Below are 16,770 nucleotides of genomic sequence, written 5' to 3'. Positions count from 1 at the left end.
TGGTTGGAAAGGAGGGGAAGAACATAGCACACAAATTCAGCTTTGGAGCTGCCTACCAGGCAATGATACACAAGCTTTGTGTGTAGCAGAGTTTGTACCGATACAGTGCGGCACATCCCCAGCATTTAAAGTCAGAAGTTAGAAAAGCTCACTGCAAGGGTAGAAGCTGATGAGGTGTCTCCATGATGACAGGAGTGGAAATGACAATGAAATGTCCCCTGTGCTTGTTGGGTGGCTTCTATGAAAAGAAAAATAAGAAACAATGTGTCGATACGAGGGCAAACGGGAATCCTTCTGTTCTGATGGTGAGAATGTTGAAGGGTACAGAAGCCATTGTGGAAACTGTTTGTAATTTCTTAAACAGCTTTTTAGGGGAAGGAAGAAGGGAGCTGGAGATATCGCTTAATGGTATAGAGGTTGTATTTTTGAATAATTAAGAGATTTGGAAATAAACCATGGCAATGGTCATGGAACATTATAGGTGCATTTAAAACTTTATTTTTGTTATTTCTTCTTGAAAATTATGTGTAGGTGTGTGTGTGTAGGTGTGTGTGTCTGTCTGTCTGTGCATGTGTGTGTCACACACATATACATATATGTGGATATAAGTACATAAGTGCAAGCCAGAGATATCAGATCTCTTGGAGCTAGAGCTACAAACTATTACGAGCTACCTGATGTGAGTGCTAAGAACCTGGGTACACTGAGAATATCTAAAACCATTACACGGTGCAATGAAAATCGAAACAAAAAATCATGTAATGTATGTTTTGCCATTAAAAGACCACTAACAAATGAGACTAAGACATGATTAAGAAAAAGAAGTCAGAAGAATGGCAGCCAAGCAAATAGCATGTTTGTGGAAAAGAAAGTAATCTTTTTGACCTCACATGATGAAACTTGGGAGGCTGAGGTGTGGCAATCTAGCTGTTCTGGACCACATAGTGAGACCCAAGTCAAAGAAAGAAAAGAAGGAAGAAAGAGAGGGGAGGGGAGGGCAGGGAAGAATAAGGTAGGGGAGGGGAGGGAGTATTTTGTTTCAAAACCATGGAGTTGAAGAAGTGATGACAGATAGAGACCTTACGTTATTAACATAATTGAAACAGTGCCCTCTCTGGAAGACCTATTTAGCTTCCTCTAATTTATCAGCATGAATGTTAGTATTATTGCAACATGGTAAACATTTTAAATACTTGCTTTAAGACTCCAGTAAGTACCAAAAGGAACCAGAGTGGAAGGAAACAAAAGCTAGGGTACAGAAATCCTATAGCAGACACCTTCCACCCTCCCCCGGGCCTAAAATTCATGCTTTTATTCCCTGACCTCATAAGTATGGAATTAATCTATTTTAAAAGAAAATAGGGGACAGGGAGCTGATTGAAACTAATCAATCAGGCAGGGGTGATTAATAGAAGGCAGTCTTGCATGTGCTGCAGGCGGAGCTACAATGCAGGTTGAGAAGTGGTCGTTTTATAGTTCATTACATATCTGGGCGATGTTATTTATTGTTTACTTAAGCAATAGCAATTGAAGCACAGGCCAATTCCTGGGAATTAATGACCCACTGGGAGAGGCCATTACCTCCGGACATTAAACCCTAGTCAGTTCAGTTTTTCCAGGAGGTTCCTTTGGAGAACTCCTAGCTCTCTGTCTCTTGTCACCGCATTTAAAAATAAGACTTTAAATATTTCTTTAATGGAAAACCATTAAACTATACCGACAGCCCCACATGATTCAAAGCAATGGTTTCTTTAAACAAGTGGAATCAGAGAGGCTACAAAGGCCTCCTCCTAAAGGTCTTTCTGAGTTCAGGTCCTGTTGTGGACAGCCACCTACGGGACAGAAAAGCACCATTAAGACACTCTGAATGCTCATTTTCAAGGAAACATTTTGATTTCCAACTTTCTAGCCTCTCGATTATTTCTCGACCAGAGTGTGAAAGGCTCAGGACTCTAGATCTTTTTCTTCGTGAAAGTGCAGAGGAAAATAAAAATACAGACACTGTTAATAAAAATATGATCAAAGTCATGGTTCAGTCAGTCTCTTGATCTGGGTGGCAGCAGTGTGGTCCCTGACCCACAGGCTAGGGTTATGCCTGCAGAATGGAAATTCCACTAACAGCCTTATGTTTGCAGAACAACAAAAGACCAAATTTTTTTGCACAAGAAATAATCTTGATATTGCCAGGACAAGGGTTCCAAGAACATCAAAGCCCCAAAATTTCTCAGTGATCTCCAAGAAAAGAGAAGCAGCATCACTTCTCAAATACAAAAAGAACGCGGACCTTTTCAGTGCCTGGAGTTACTTGTGGATGCAGAATTACAATACTATAGATTATATCTGTAGTACATATCTAATATACATACATAGACACACAGAAACACACAGACACATAAACATACACAGACATATCCACACACAGACAAATACAAATAGAGACACATGCACACACAGAGACATACACACAAACAGGCAGATATACAAACACAGACACAAACATACAGACAGACACACAGAGACACACAAAGATAGACACACAGAGATGTAATACACAGACACATGCAAACATACACAGGCACACATGCACACACACATACATATGCACACACACATTGAGCCAAGTGCTTTGCTCAGATCTTTTGATGTTCACAATCAGACTGGACAATTCTCACTCTCATGTCATAGACAAGGAGATGGATGAGCAAAAATATCAAACAGCTTGTCCAATGTTACCCAGCTGGTAAGTAAAAAGAAACAAAGACTGGAACCCAGACATCAGGTCCACAATCTAGTCTTCTAACAGTATGTGCTACCGGGAACTGGGGAGAAAGTTGTCAGCAGCCTGCTTCTATACTTGAACTATATTCATAGTCTGCTTACTATATAGGACTATTCTAAATGCCTTCTAAATATTGGCTCCAGTCCTCCCAACCCTATAAAATGTTATTAGCACAACTAGAAGGAAACTAAGGCAGAGAAAGGTAATAAGTTGTCCTGAATTCTGAGTCTCTCCCAAGCTGGGAAGCCTCATGAACAATAGCTTTACACTCACTCTGGCTTGGGCAAGCCAGTTTGTCAGTACAGTTGGCTGCTTCTTTCTAGAACTTCCAAACACTCTGACCAATGGAATCGTATTATATCTGTCTTCCCTTCCTCCATTTAATACATGACTCCTGATTCTCTTTGCATATGTTATCATCCATTGACCAAGGGAGGAAAAGAGCATGGGGTCATGTCTGATTTGTACTGGCTCAATATATAGAAGGAATTTCCAGTAAATCCATGGCATGCACTTGACACAGTTGTGGGTTAGGAAAACAATAAGAGACAAGGAGACATATGGTAGAGGAAACCAGCAAAGAGAAAGTGAGGTGAGAAAAGAAATACTGATGGCTTGAGTACCAATCCTCCAGTGAGGATGTCAACAGCATATAGATACACACACATGCGTGTGCACACACACGCACACACTCACACACACAGTCACACACACACTGCACATAAACATTGTTTCACATCGCCTGTGTATATATTTTTCCTCAGCAAACTTACCCTGGCATTATATTTATAAACACTTTTTATTCATATAGATAATAACAGGTAATTTTCATGACAACCGTTTGGAGGAGATACTATTTAAATTCTCATTTCAGAGGAGAAAATAGACACTTAGCTAGGTTAATTAACTTGCCATTCTCCAAGCCAGAAGAGGGCAGCCAGGATTTGAGCCCATGTTGTCAGACTCTGGAGTCTGTGATCTTCACCAATGTACACCTGACCTACTAGGAACCTAGTTAAGGCTGAGATCTACCCAGTGAGACTGTGGGACTAACACTCACTACCCCAATGTTCTTCCAAAGACTGGTCCCTTCAGAATCTACTTCTGACACATGCCAAGACTCGCTGGATAAGAAAGTGTCATCTCAGGTAAAACTGGACTCGCTGAACATAGCGGACAATGAGGACTACTGAGAACTCAAGAACAATGGCAATGGGTTTTTGATCCTACTGCACGTAGTGGCTTTGGGGGAGCCTAGGCAGTTTGGATGCTCACCTTACTAGACCTGGATGGAGGTGGGAGGTCCTTGGACTTCCCACAGGGCAGGGAACCCTGATTGCTCTTTGGGCTGATGAGGGAGGGGGACTTGATTGGGGGAGGGGGAGGGAAATGGGAGGCGGTGGCGGGGAAGAGACAGAAATCTTAAAGAAAGAAAGAAAAGAAAGAAAGAAAGAAAGAAAGAAAGAAAGAAGGAAAGAAAGAAGGAAGGAAGGAAGGAAGGAAGGAAGGAAGAAAAAGAAAGAAAGGAAGGGAGGGAGGGAGGGAGGAAGGAAGGAAGGAAGGAAGGAAGGAAGGAAGGAAGAAAGAAAGAAAGAAAGAAAGAAAGAAAGAAAGAAAGAAAGTCATCTCTTGGCTTTGGTTGGAAGTAATTGTTAGAAGCAACTTTCCCCAGTCTCAAGGAATCCATGGAAGAAGAAGAATCTTGCACTTTCGTTGTTCTTATACCTAGGACAATGTTATTTTTAACCATGTGTATTTGAAAATAAGGAGTACTTTGATTCAATTTCAAGAATAAAATTGCAAAAGTCTATCAACAGAAACTTAGCTTTTTGTTGGAGTCTTGAATGCTAGGTAGTTTATACATGTTACCTTCGTCAGATTTACTGAAGTAGACTGGATATCCCTGCCTCTGTTCTGTGCCCCATTTTTTAGCCACCATTCATATGCTGAAATCCTAACCTGATATGATATAATGAGAGTGGGGCTCTTATGAATGAAAAGTATATAGCTATTTCTTTTTTATTGATTTTTATTGTTATACATTTTTCTCTGCTCCACTCCCTTCCTCTCCCCTCCCCTTTTACCCTTTCCCATGTTCCCCATGCTCCCAATTTACTCAGGAGATCTTGTCTTTTTCTACTTCCCATGTAGATTAGATCCATGTATATCTCTCATAGGGCCCTCATTGCTGTCCAGGTTCTCTGGGATTGTGAATTGTAGGCTGGTTTTTCTTTGCTTTATGTCTAAAAGTCACTTATGAGTGAGTACATATGATAGCTGTCTTCTGAATGAAAACATTCCCTCCTGGAAGGAAGTGAGATCCAAGATTCAGGAAGCTCAGAAAGCTTGAATGACTCAAGAAGTTCATGAACTTACAAGACTAATAAGGCCCATGTTTTGGTAGGTTATGTACAAGGTAAAGAACTAGGTGTAGGTGACTCGGCAGAACTGTCTTCGAGCTATGCTGGGAGCGCAGGGATAGACTTTTTGAGAGCTGTCACACATGCTGGGGCTTTCCATAAATAATGACGGAGCTGCCTCTGAGTCAACGATGCTCCCATGTGCAAGCCCTCACTCACACTCCTGTAAGTAGTTTAAACTAGTGTGGTTGCTCCTGTGATATGCTGTTGGTGCCCTATTGGAGTGTATGAATATTTGTTCCCAACTTCTGGGAAGAAGCATGAAACATAGAAGAAATTCTCTCTATAGAAAGAAATCCAAGGTTTGGGAGATGGTCCATGAGTAAGAGCACTTGCTGTGTGGGTACTAGGGCTTGAGCGATCAAGTATAAAGCTGGGCATGGCCATGTCCATGCTTTGTGACAGCAGAAGCACTGACATCACTAGAGCTTGCTCTCGGCTAGCCTACCTTCAGGTTCAATAAGAGACCCTGCCTCAAAGAAAGAAGGCTGAGAGGGAGAGAGTAAGACACAAGACAGCCTTCTGTAGCCTTTGCATATGTGTGCAAGGGCACATGCCTGTGTGCCAAAACCACACGCGCACACACACACACACACACAACACACACACACACACACACACACACACACACACACACACACTACTAGGATACCCCGCCCTCCAAACACACATAGCCAACAACAAAAGAAGAGAAACTGTCAGGTCTCTCAATCCTCCTACCTTCTGAGGTCACAACACAAGTTGTTCTATGATTCAAAGGCATCATGTAGGCCCTTACAGGATGTAGGCACAGGAACCTAAATCTCAGACTTTCCAATGTCTCAAACTCTAGGAAATAAGTGCCAATTGTCTGAAAGTCACTTAGTTTGCAGTTATCTGTTAAAATGGGCTCAAATAGACTAAGAAATCTTTCCAGCCTCAGTCATTCTATTTTCTCCTCTTCGCAGAGGAGCACCTATGATTGAGAGAGATACAGTGACCCTCCCAAGTGATACCATCTGTATTTGATGGGGTTTTCTATCTTGACATTCAAATTTAATCTGTGATCTTCCTGGAACTGAGAGGTAAATCGCCGTGACTAGAATTTGCTGGCATTTGTATGGTGTGCTCCCTAAAATTCCACATCTACCATCCATCTGTCAAAAGCCACCTCTCTGAACCTTCAACACAGAGGGCTGAGTGGTACACAAGCTGCTGGAGGGAAGGGCGGTGGATTAAGTGGAGAAATGACTGCTGGGTAAGAGTATTTGTCTCATAAATAATTCAGCCCTGTTACTGGAACACCTGCCATGTGTCACGGGCATCTTCCTGGTGACAGCTACACTAGCGTATGTCTTTCCACAGGGCCAGGTCCAAACTCAGCATGGTGGGTAGGCCATACTTGTCTGCTGATCGAATCAATTGTTTCCAAGACAACGCCTGATTTAGACACTGTTACTTGATGAATTCGTCCCCCCCACCCAAAGTAATACACTAAAGCCCTAATACCTGGGAATATGCCTATGTTTGGAAATAGAGCCTTTGAAAGACCGTTAATGTTAAATAGGGTCCCGAGGATGGGCTTTGACAAAATCCAATAGGTATCCTTAGAAGACAATGAGTTTTTGTTCTCTATAGATAACAGGATATAAGCACACAGGAGGGAGACCTTGTAGACACCCCGGGAGAAGGAGGATGTTAGAAGAAACCAGAATCATCAATATGCTGTCTTTAGACTTGTAGTCTCTAAAAGGCTGAGAAAAATAAACGTCTGTTGTTTAAGTCTCCAATCGGTGGCATTTCATTATGGAACCCCAACCAGACTAACACAAACACCAAATTTAACAGTCCCAAGGTTTGCTTTCAATGTTTGTCTAAAGCTCGAGCATTCAAGCTACGTGTGTGATATAAATATTTGAGATCCATTTACTGTGTCATCATTTAGGGTAGGGGCTCTTCCCTGCCCTTCATTAAAGTTCTGTGCATCCCGTTTGTCCAGTTGACTTCTAAAAGTTCTACAGTGTGTCCCATTCCGTTTGCTTGTAGACTAAGCTTCCCCCCCAGGAAGGCTTTTAAATTAAATACCTTCCAACATAACCTGGAGTATTCCCAAATAGCTCATTTGACATTTCAATGCAAATTACAAGCGAATATTTAGCAGCAGATCCCATATCCCACAACTCAATTACTGTCCTGTGAAGGGGAAGGAGACCTGGGATGCCTCAGACCAGTGAATGAGGATGGCGTTTTTGAGTCTCTGTGACAGCTTGCCCCTATCACCTCCCTTTCAGAACTAAACTTTTACCTGCCTAAATCAATGTAGTCCTTTTAAAAAAACAAAAGGTGATAGAGTACTTAGTAAGTGCTAACAGCAAGTATAAAATATGTTTATGTACCCATTATGGAGTTGGGGTGTTGAGATTAGGAAAATTTATATTAACACTCGAGTCATTTTCATTAGAAATGAAATGTTGCATTTTAAAAATAATATAATATTCTAATAATATCAGCTGTAGATTCCTTGTGTTTGTGCATTGGCAAATACCAAGATGAAGAGGCACCAATATCTTAGGAATTGAGTGAAGTTAAGGGGTACAGGGACTTTGTCAGGAATGGGGTACCGAGCAGAATTAAAGTCAGAATCATTTTCCTGTATTTTGGGTATTTAGTAGTATGAAACTTCACAGTTTGGCTCAACTTATAAAAAGTAGCCCATATTAGAACTCTCTGCTGAGATCTAGTATCACATCATACTGAAAATAAGTCCATTTTGAAAGTCTGAATCAGATGTGTCTCCCAAAGCCTCGCTAGATGAGGGTTTCGTCCCCAACAGTGTTTTTTAGAGGTGAGTGGAACACGAAGCCAATGGTCTGTTGGTAGGTTCATGATTATGAATAAATGGATTATTGAGAGTTGGTGGGGTCTGTGGAAGGTGGGTCTGGCTAGATGCCCTCTGGCAAAATGTTTTGAATGAAATCTAGTGGTCTTGGCTTCCTCTATCTGTCTCTGGTCCCGGGCCACCATGAGGTGAGAAGCTGCCCAGGCCACACGTCTGCTCTGTCTTCATGCACTGCCTCATTATGTACAGGTACATTACATACATGCTCATACAGGCCTTCGTTAACGGAGCCTCTGAGAACACGCGCCAACACCATTGCTCTTTCCTTTCCTTCAGTCGTCCCAGGGGTAGACAGCGAACCGAGACTTCAGTGTGTGCCACGAGGACTCCAAGACTTGGAGGGATGCTGTGCCTGTATGAATGCATTCATCTGAAAGGGACAATCTATTCTAATTGAAATAAGAAAAGAGTAGGGGAAAGAGAGACTGTGAGGTGATTTCTAAGCAGTCTGGGCCTCCATTCCATTTTACAACACGAGAAGAAGGGATTCTTCTGGAAGGGAGAATGAACAGCGCAGGGGTAGCAGAGGGAACCCCTCCCCACTCCAGCCCAAGGCCCCAGGAAGGGTAGGACTGAGTCAGCTTGGACAAGGCCCACACAACTAGAAAGGGACGGAAGCGCGTTTAGACCACATCCTGGAGAGTCAGCCCTGACAGGTTCAGAGATGTGTTTTACAAGCAGTTGCCACAAATGACAGCCTTAAGACCCCAGCCTTCCATTTTCTCCACATTTCAGAGGCTGTGAGCACCACGTGGAGCCCTGATGTATCCTCAAGGGGTTTACCCGAAAAAAGGTCACATGGAAAGTATGCTTACTAACATTCAACCTCAAGAAAGAGCTGCTGACTTCAGGCAATTTGGGGATCCTAGAAAGTATAATTTCCCATATCCTACAAGTCTGCGGTTCCTGGGTGTTTATAATCAGTGTTTTAAAAAAACCGCCGTTGAATGAGCTTCATCAGCAATCACTGAGGCAATTCCCTCTCTTGTAGCATACACCAGCTAGTTTCTAAGGCTTGTACTTCTCCTTCTAGCCCATCAAGTTGTCTGATACAGGAAATCAACCTTAAAAAGGCCATTCATTCGCAGGTGGTGTGAAGTGGCAAAAATATTGGGAGGGGTTAAGTGAAAACTGGGAGAAGAAGATGGGCTAGACCATGGCAGGGAGGAGATTCTATCAAAACTAAATATGTAGGAAGATGCAACCAGAAATATGCTACTTAGAAAGCTGATTTGAAACTAAAGTGAAGAACAAACACCTGTAAAAATGTGGGCTGTTCCCACACAAGCTGTGGAGGATGACAGATGTGGAGGAAGAGGTTCCTTTTTCAAAAAGACGTAACAGGACAACCAGTCCTACTTTTTAAAAATGTGGCTCTTCTGCCAGACACGGTGGCTCATTACATTTGATGCCAGTATTTGGAAAGTTGAGGCAGGAGAACCACCAGTCTGAGGCCAAACTGTTTTTACATATGAGATGGTTCCTTCAAACAAAACAAACAAGGAAAATTTATCAAACAAACAAAAACCAATGCCCCCCTGAAAAGCAGCAAATCATGTTAGAAATGATTGAAAGTCTCTTAATTTTTCCTTACACTTCACCAATACACTCTGCTTGCCAAAGCAAAATTAATAAGCAAAAACTCAGCAAACCGATTTTAAACGAGTTAGAAGCTCATGGCAGCCACATCTCATATCAGAGTTGGGATTAACACTGGCCTAGAGAACAGGGAATAAAATAATTTTAGCTTTTATGGTTAACACAATTAGTCAATTAGTGTCCAAAGTCTTAGATAGCCTGAGTTGCACTCCTATGACTTAAGTCACACGGATAGTCATAAATTCCTAAGGACTTCACCAGAAATTGTTCCTTTGAGCAGTTCTGTGCTCCAGATCCTTAATCTCCTTTTCTGTATGGGAAGGAGATTTTCCTTTGCTACAAGACCTCAATCTAAATGGAGAGCAGGGATTTTAAGGAGCCAAAGTACAGTCAGTGGTAATAGGAAGCCACAGAGAACCAGATAGCCCCAAAGGCTGCTAATCTAAAATGTGTTCGGCTTTGGCTAAATGGAGATGTAAAACGGATAAGCTGAGGACTGATCCGACCACAATCCCTCGCTTCATAACCAAGAATTTCTTTTTCAGTCTGAAAGTCATCTCTAGGTTCCAGCTAAGAAACTGGAGGAAAGCCAGTGAACACTCAGTCTAACGTTTTTACTAGAAGGGTGCCAATTACCAACTGACACCAGGGGTCAGCGACTTCTGTCCTCACATATCACAGGGTCTCCCTCAATTTCCTACTTGCTCAAATTTTCAGCACAATTTACTTTCTAGAGACATATTAAATAGACCAAAGACAGGGAGGTGACATTTAAATAGCGACACACACCGAGAAAACAAATGCATACTGGCCAAACGTGACTAACCCTTCCTGATCCTCTAACCTCCTTCCCAGAAAGCTTAGGATCAAGCACAGCAAACAGAAGTGAATATCCCTATGCTCTATAAATGGACCAAACTGTGCAAATATCAGCACTTGATCATCGAGAACACATCACTGTCATGAGTTTTTAAAAGGTTACGGAGATATTCTCTTTCAGTAAAGAAAGCAAATATGTACAAATGATCATAATTTATTAATCTTGTTTTCTCTTCCAAAAGTTAAGGCAGGGGAGGACAGCAACTTTATACCTGATTCGGAAGCCATGGAATACTAAAGTTGCCCAAATGTGTGTGTGTGTGTGTGTGTGTGTGTGTGTGTGTGTGTAAGGGTGTGGGGCAGTAACCTGGAGCATAGTAAAAATTCATACTTGAATTGGATGCCCATATGAAGGCTTGAATCTTATACATTTATTTCTATATTCAAAATGGAAGAAGACAAAATACACAAAACAATGAGGGATTTTAAACATAGAAAAATGCCAGTATTGGGAAGGAACAATGGAGCTTCATTCTTTAGATGCCAAGTAGTTCTTGGTCCATTGCAAACTTGCTTCTCTAGACTCCTGTGATGAAGGTTAACACTTACTGGACACTTGCAAAGGGGGCAGGCACCAACTTTATGCTTTGTGTCTGAATTCACAGCAGTGGGCATGTAGTTAGCTCTGCAATGCCTACTTTCCAAAGGTGAGCGATAAGGCAAACTATGTTTAAGAGTCCTACTCCAAAAGCTGAGTATGGTGCTGCATCTCTAAGGAGACAGAGTCAGGAACATCATGCATGAGTCCGAAGCCAGTCTGAGCTGTGAAGTGAGTTCCATGCAGTCAGACCAACTAGGGATACATAGCAGGGCCCTGTCTGTACAATATAATAGAGTAATAATTACTAACAATTTTCAATGATAAAAGAGAATTAAAAAACCAGCCTGGCTCCAAGGTTCACTGATGTCAAATCACAGCAGGTTCTTAGCTGATTTGGGACAAATTGAAGCATTCCTATGCATGCTTGATATGGGATGTTTATTAAAGCACTCTTAATCTCTAATACACAACCAGAATGCTATAAAGCAAGAAAGGATTTAAAAATTGCAGCTTCTAGATAACATTAGGCATCCAAGTTTAAGGGTGCTCTATGTTGGTCACCAAATTATGGAATTATTTTTGAGACACTGAATACAGAAACAGGAGTATGCTTTTTTTTTTTTTTCAAGACACAGTGGTTAAGGAACCAAGGTCTGGCTTCAGACATAAAATCAAACAGCAGTTCTGCAACACACTGGCTACTTTGACCTTCAGCAATCAGTGCAACTTCCTTAAGTACCAGTGAGGGTAGTGGTGTGCACTTCACAGGGTGAATGGGAGAGAAATTAAAATTATATCTGGAAGTCACTTAGTAGAGGGTTCAGCACACTTCTGTTTCCGTTTATAGCTTCTCTCTCTCTCTCTCTCTCTCTCTCTCTCTCTCTCTCTCTGTCTCTCTCTGTCACTGTCTCTGTCTGTCTGTCTCTCTCTGTATTTTCCTGGCCACATGTACATGTGAGAATGCATTTGTGTGCCATGAAGGCCAGAGGTCTACACTTGGTTGTCTTCCTGAACCACTTTCTACATTATTTTTTGGGATATGGTCTCTCATTGAGCCAAGAGCTCAACAATTCAGTGTTCACAAAGTCCCAGGGACCCTCTGTCCCTGCCTCTCTAGCCCTAGGATTATGGGTGTTCATAGTTACACCCCAGATTATCCCATGCATGCTGGGAATCAGATCCTCAAGTGCATGGCAAACAAACACTTTATTGGCTGAGCCATCTCTACAGCCCCTCACTATTCATTTTTAATGTCTGTTAATGTTGAATTTAAAAAGGTACTGGACTATCTAATTATCATACACCATAAATAAAAATGTACTATACTTAGAACTTTGTATGCATAACTGATCTGTTTTATCTCTAAGAGAGCCTTAAAATTAATCATTAATTTTATTGGTGTTAGATATGTATCATATATGCTGAAATCAGTATGTTAAATTATATATATATTTATGTATACACACAAGCATACACATACATATATGTCTTTCTTTTCTTCGTGTGACCAATGTTTTTGTACTTTGCCAGCCAGAAGGTATTTTAGCCATATTCTATGCCATTGACTTCCATGTTTCTGGATCTGGCCATCTTCAAGGAAGTTATCATGGACTAAATGTTTTCTTTCCTCCCAAATTCATGCACTAAAGACCTTAATCTCTAATATAAAGTTGCTTAGGAATAAGCCCGTTAGGGGTTAAATGCTAATATTTCTGTTTTTTTTTATTTAACCATTTTAAATAGGAAATGTTCCATGTGACACCCAGACTCCCCACTTTGATGAACCCATTAATTCCTCAGCTGCCAGGGATGTTGGTGTTTATTATCTACCAGCTGAGCCTCAGAACATCTGCCAGTCATAAAGAACTGCCTTGCTCAAGGCCATGATTTCTCCTCACCTAAACTGAGCGGCTGCAACAAAATGTCACAAGCTCAAGCAACAGACTTGGATCAAGGTGTCTGTGGATTCAGTCCCTGGTGTCAACTCTCTTCCTGGCATACAGATGTCTACCCACGTGCATTGGAAACTGCAGGCTCTCATTCTAAGGACATTTGACCACATCACAGGAATCCCATTCTCATGACCTCACACGGCCCTAAGTTCCCTAAAGAGTTTATCCCCAGATGACTTCACACTAGGGAATAACGCCAATTGATGGATCCCTTTGTTGGTCATATACCCTCTGAAGGTTCTACAGAAGTTAATTCTGCCTGAAATGTTAACCACTATCTGCTTTCTTGCTTTAGCAATATGTTAATGGATGTTGCACCTACTGCCTTCCTTTTCCTCCTTTAGTTCCTTCCCACTGGTACCATTTTGGATCTCTTAGTGCCCTTTCATTGGGTCTTAGATAGGAAAAAATTCATATGTGGGAGCATTGTCATTTTAAGTAGAAGCCCTGTAATGTCTTATTTCTAAAAAAAAAATACCTTTATCAGTTGAATAATTGTGTTGAATTAAGAGTAATTTTTGAAACAAAATATCTGCTTCTGTGTGAGATAAAATTTTTCATTTACTAAATTAAGACGTTTTATTTACTATGCAGAATCAACAAAAGAGAGTTCATTCTTTCCAAACAGAAAGGCAAGACATCTTTTAAAGGTACAAAATTATAGCCTTATTGCAAAATTCAGTGAGATTTTTAAAATGAGCTCATAAATATCACATTCCTTATATAGTCATTTAGAGACACTTCTAGATAAACATATACGTTGTGGATTCGGTACAGAACCGAAAACATTAGGAAGGAAATCTTGTTGTGTATTGTTTCTATTCTCCAAAGAGGTTTTATAAACCAGAATGCTGCCATCCTATGCAAACACTGTGCCAGTAATTAGAATGATGATATGAAATCACTATGCATTCAAAGAGAAGGCAAAAGGCCAATCTCAACATCAAAGGCATACAACAAACAAAGTAATGGACATGGTTACATCATTAAATAGAGTCACTCAAAAATAGGTACAGGGAATTATGTCATATGATGAACTGGAATCTTTTGAAATTTTGCTCAAAATACTGCTGTATTTTATATGTAAGAACAATGGGCCTAAGAGAAACTCAAATGAGAAGATTAAAGAATATGGCATGTGTGTGGAATGTTCAAGCCACTTCTGGCAGAATAACTACTCATCCTGGCATAATGACTTCTATAAATTATTGAAACTTCTAGCCTTGTAGTAATGATTTGGTAATAAGTCCAAATGCATTGGAGCATGAGAGAATAGCAAAACAATATACTGAGTGTTAAATGTTATTGCCAGGTCCAGAAATTATTTCAATAAGTAACACTTGATGAAAATAATTATCCACATTTAAATTGTAGAATGATGAGGTATTCTGGATGAGACAATACAATAGTCATATTTTTTTTGTTATAAGAATCAAAGAATAATCTTTTAAAACAGACTGAGATGCTAGCAGTTGTGCTATGGTGAGGGTTAGACCCATCTATGATTTTTAGCTTGTCATGTGTATGTGTATGTCTTCATTGGATGACTGGCATGACGTCTGGAGAGCTCAGATAGTGCACACACTTGGATGGATTGTCATTTATTTGTAGTAAGAAATAATCGGTTTCACCCACATCTACCAGCTAGTATATGCCCATGTTATGAAATGTGCTCCTAGTTTTCGTAGTAATTTAGAATCACATTTTTACCTAGAAAATTTATTCCAAATATTACTGGCAATTAAAAAAAGTACATCAAAATCTCATAAACAAATTAAAGGGTCTATGTATGATACCCATATGTTGTGTGCACCCAGATCAGGTCTAAGAGGAGAAAGGACAAGTAAGCCATTGATTTTAAGTGAAAATTTCAAGAGATCAAATGTTTTAGTCATTATAGTAAATGATATTCTAGAAATATTTTAACATTAGTATTATAAAAATATAAGTGGCACATAAATTAAAGGTAGTATATTCTACACAAGATTTTGGAACAGAAGAAAAATATTAGATAAGGAACCGTCAGTCAAGTACAAACATTAGTTAATAAATCCACAAGGAACAAAATATCAAAAAATTCAAATCAGGACAATTGATGCTACTGATATTTGCTTTTGAAAGTATGCCAGTATGGCTTGGCACAGCACTGACTTATGCTTCTCTCTCCTCTCTCTCTCTCTCTCTCTCTCTCTCTCTCTCTCTCTCTCTCTCTCTCTCTCTCTCTCTCTCTCCTTATCCATCCATCCATCCACCCACCCACCCATCCACCCATCCATCATCCATCCATCCATCTATTAGTTTTGTTATATAAAAAATGTAGTCACAATAGCTAATGCTGATATAATGTAAAAGTTACTAAATCTTATCAAGAAATATTATTATTATTGGTCAAAGCAATTTAAAGATTTTTCAATTAGTTATCATATTCTTTGTATACAGAAATAGTTTACATTTTATCATACTCATAATCTCTAAAATTTCAGTATTTCACATGAGCCACTAAGTATTTGCATGTGGTTACTGATAGGTGGTAGCCCAGAAATAGGTGTCCTGGTTTCTACTTCCAGTACTGCTTTTGTCCTTGGCAAGACAGCCCACCTCTCTTGAGTGGCATGCTTTTATGTGTTAAGTTATCCAGCCTAGGGGAACTGTCAATGTCCTCTACTATTAAGAGTTAAAGATTTGTGATTTTTTTTCTGTGTACACTTCTCTTCTTTAGCAATGACTGTAAATATATATTAAGCCAAGTTTTGTATCATAAAATTAGTAAAGAATTGGCTTAGCCCATTATGCACTTGATCTTATCAAAAGAGGCAATTAAGGTGCTGAAGAGATGGCTCAGCAGTTAAGATCATTATTGCTCTCACAGAGGACCTGGGATTAACTCTCAGCACCCTCACAATGCTTCACAAACACCTGTAACTCCAGTCCTAGGGCATCTGATGCTCTCTTCTGCCCTACATTGGTACAGACACACACGTATGTATGCACATACATGCAGGCAGGCAAAATACTCATGCATATAAACTAAAATAAATTAACAAAAGAGGAATTAAGTATTTTACATAGAATCTGTGAGTTTTTAGCAGGCCAACATCTGACTACTACCATGAAAGCCCAAGGGAAAACTCTTCAGGGATCAAACTTTAAACCCAGTGGGTGAAATGAACAAATACAATAAGTGCCAGAAGGCTAAATACAAACTGTCGAAGGGATTGCTCATTAAAATATCTAAAAGGACAGGAAATGAAGAGAAGTGTGGCGATAGAGCACTGATTTATGTCACCCAAAGCCTGTGTGCAAGCCCGGTCCTATTCAAAGGGAGAGAAGGCTTTTTCAGACCCAGGCCAGCTGGCCTTGGTGAGTTCCCTATAGAACATCCCCATTGTCTCAGTGTGTGGGTGCACCCCTCGCGGTCCTGAGTTCCTTGCTCGTGCTCGCTCTCCTGGTGCTCCTGATTTGGACCTTGAGATTTCAGTCCGGTGCTCCAATGTGGGTCTCTGTCTCTGTCTCTTTTCATCGCCTGATGAAGGTTAATATTCAGGAGGATGCCTATATGTTTTTCTTTGGGTTCTCCTTCTTATTTAGCTTCTCTAAGAACCCGAATTATAGGCTCAATGACCTTTATTTATGGCTAGAAACCAAATATGACCGGTCTCGCTGAACATAGCGGACAATGAGGACTACTGAGACCCCAAGAACAATGGCAATGGGTTTTTGAT

The sequence above is a fragment of the Alexandromys fortis genome, unplaced genomic scaffold (assembly GCF_014885135.2).
Source record: "Alexandromys fortis isolate MF-2015 unplaced genomic scaffold, M_Fortis_MF-2015_v1.1 scaffold_134, whole genome shotgun sequence".
In the NCBI taxonomy this organism is placed as follows: Eukaryota; Metazoa; Chordata; class Mammalia; order Rodentia; family Cricetidae; genus Alexandromys; species Alexandromys fortis.
The sequence above is the reverse complement of the archived record's forward strand: the minus strand, read 5'-3'. Positions refer to the sequence as shown.